We start from the raw sequence: 3,370 nt of genomic DNA, 5'->3' as shown, positions 1-3,370 counted from the left end.
GTTTTAGTCTGGTTTCCACTAGAAAAGAGACACAATGGCAGCAAAGGAAGGGTATGGTGGTTTTGGGTTTTTGTCAAAGAAGTATCTGCCATTGCCAATTAATAAGGGAGACAGATGGTCAAATATTTTTCTGAAAAAGAATCTAACTACACTCTTCCGTAGACAGCGAGACACTAGCACCGTCAAAAAGGCAAACGACAATCTTAAAATCCTAAACATAATTTTTATGACACAAAACCCATACTTCACCGCTAATCAAGGGGACATGTTCCTCGATATTCTCACACCCATGCTTCCTTTCCCTTCTAAGATTTGTTTTTCTTTTTGATGAGATCAACCTTTCCCAACCTTCTAATTCCCCATTACCATTAGTATATACTAGTTCTAGTTCATAATTGATTCGCTTCTAAATTCACCTGGTTTTGTTGTACACGCGCCACCACGTTACCCTCACTCCTCTATACGATAAATTTATTTGTTAATTAGTATAAGAATTATTCTCATTGATAAAAAGATGGATTTTGGGATTATTTTATCTATTTGTTGGTCTAAGAGATGGCCAATTATGTAACCCTAGTCTTATATAAGTCTTTATATATATATATATATACACACACTATTTTATTTTATTAAGGTTAATTCTACAATACATTCCTAAAATCAAAGATGTTGTCTCGTAAACGTAAATTGTCAAACTTAATCATGTAAATGATGTAATTCATTCATGTTTTTTCTCTCGTTAAAATTTCATGCTTTCTATCATTTCTGAACTATTTTTTTTTTTTAATTTCCTTTAATTCCAGTGCTCATTAATAATAAATAAAGAAAATTAATATTCTTTCTAAAATGTTCATCATTCTATATTAAGTGGTGATAAATCTTTTGAACATTTATCAAAAGCTAAATCTTTTAACCAGAGTCATGTTTATTTTTCTAAATATAAATATAGAGTTGGGAAGTAAAACTTCATTGATTCAAAAATAAAAATAATACATTTATTTTGAGCAACGGATGGTACTTTTGTAATTTGCAAATTATCTAAATTACCGCTTACCAGAGTCACCACCTCAATGTTTTTTTTTTTTTTTTTTTTTTTAGACACTACCTCAATGTTATGAAGCAGTAACACTGCAATGCCTCTTAAAATTAGGGTTCTACTATCATTACTTTAATTATTTACCAAAGTCCCCTTAATATTTCTACCTCAGATTTGCTATGCTATCACCCAATCAATAAAATAAAATAAAAAAGTTAAATTATTAATTTGGTCCCTCAAGTATTAAGTGTGTCCAACTAGTTCTTCAATTTTCAAAGTCAAGTCAATATCATCATTGGATCCTCTATTCCTTTAAATTTTTAATAGTTGGAATTGATTTGATTTGAAATATTTTACCCTTTCTATAATAAGCTTTTAACATGTGCTCCATTTATCACATAAATTATATATATATATATATTAATAGGTAAAATATAAAGAAAATTCAATTAGAATTTGAAATTAGAATCTAATTTTGAGCCATTGGTCTAAATTTATGTAGGGATTAAACCATAATTATCCACTTAAGTTTATGCCACGTGTCCACTTAAGTTTTTTAATCTTTGTGCCAAGTGAGTTAATGAGAGCAAAATGCTAAAAATCCAATATTAATGAACTATAAAATAAATAAATAAACAAAAAAAAAATCAATCACATATACTCAATAAAAATCACCACAAAACAAAGATCACCACATGTATCTTATTAAAAATTAAAAAAAAATGATCATAATTAGTATTAAATTTATGTAAGAATTTTAATATGTGACTAATTATTTATATTTTTATTATAAAAATTGTGTTTAATTTTACATGTATCTATACACATGTATGTGTTACATGCTATTTAAAAAATATATATATTAATAGGTAAATTTTAAAGAAAATTCAATTAGAATTTGAAATTAGAATCCAATTTTGCGCCATGTATCTAAATTTATGTAGGGACTGCACCATAATTATCCACTTAAGTTTGTGTCATATGTCCACTTAAGTTTTTTAATCTTTGTGCCAAGTGAGTTCATTAGTGCAAAATACTAAAAATATAATATTAATGAACTATAAAATAAATAAATAAACCAATCACATATACTCAATAAAAATCACCGCCTAACAAAGATCACCACATGTTCTATATTATTAAAAAATAGGAAAAAAAATTAGAATAAGTAGTATTAAATTTAGGTAAAAATTTTAATATGTGACTAATTAGGTGTACTTTTAAAAAATCATTTGACTAATTATTTATGTAACGGAAAAAAAGCAGTTAATCAACTTGTGGAATTAAATGAAGATTTTACTGTTTGCTATCACAATAAATTTGTTTAGAGATGGGAAGTCAAATCTGATTATGATATCCAATGCACGAACTAAGAAAGTTTACGTCATAGAATTGAATAAGAAATGATGCTTCTTCTATTAATTCACAGTTCAAGAACCGGTTAAGAAAAAATACAAGTGTTGGTTCTTGGATCTAGTCCAAGGTTAGGGTTACAAATAGATAGATTCTTTGCTTTCCTTTTTCCACTCCTTTGGCATTTGGATCTTTCTCTTGCTTTTATATCCAACTACAACTTATCTAAATCTTACACTTGGATGGCTGAGATTGCCCTCCTAGAACTCTTGTCCTATTCAGAACATACTAGCAAGTTTTACCCTATAATCTTAACTGTGCCACTACTATTCATGATTATTTCCTCATTAATGCAGTTAGAGGAGTAGTCATCTTGTATTTAATGTACAGGGAATGGCTTCTATACCCTTTTTTTTTCATCACTCTCGTATTCCGTGCCAAGTTTGCTTTCTTTCCTTTTTGATATTTTAACTTTTTGTGCCTCACATAATTAGTGCTCGTCCCCGAGGTCCAAGGTGCGTCCTTGGTAATAACCTTAACTTCCCATCTAAATTAGAGGTGAGATCCTCGTCTCCAAAATATATATAAATGATAAAAGTTTTGTTTAATTTTAAATATATCTATACATATGCATGTGTTACATGCTAATTTTAAAAAAATAATAATTTGGCTAATTGTATATTTTATAAAAAAAATTGTATATAATTTTATATGTATCAATACATTTGCATGAGTTACATGCTAGTTTTAATAATAGTAAATAAATATGAGATTCAATGATGAAATTGATTTTGATATTGATAGCTGAGTGATTAAATTTACACAATTAATATTTCCGAGTTTAAATTGTGGGGCAAATAGGTTGAGGGGATGGGAACATATCACCTGCATTGGGTTAATAAGCAATTCAAACAATGTAGCCACCGATAATAAAGTGAAAAAATCATTTAAAATTTTGTCACTCCAACTTCATAATTTGAG

The sequence above is a fragment of the Quercus suber genome, unplaced genomic scaffold (assembly GCF_002906115.3).
Source record: "Quercus suber isolate HL8 unplaced genomic scaffold, Cork oak 2.0 scaffold_610, whole genome shotgun sequence".
In the NCBI taxonomy this organism is placed as follows: Eukaryota; Viridiplantae; Streptophyta; class Magnoliopsida; order Fagales; family Fagaceae; genus Quercus; species Quercus suber.
This window is presented reverse-complemented; position numbering follows the sequence as displayed.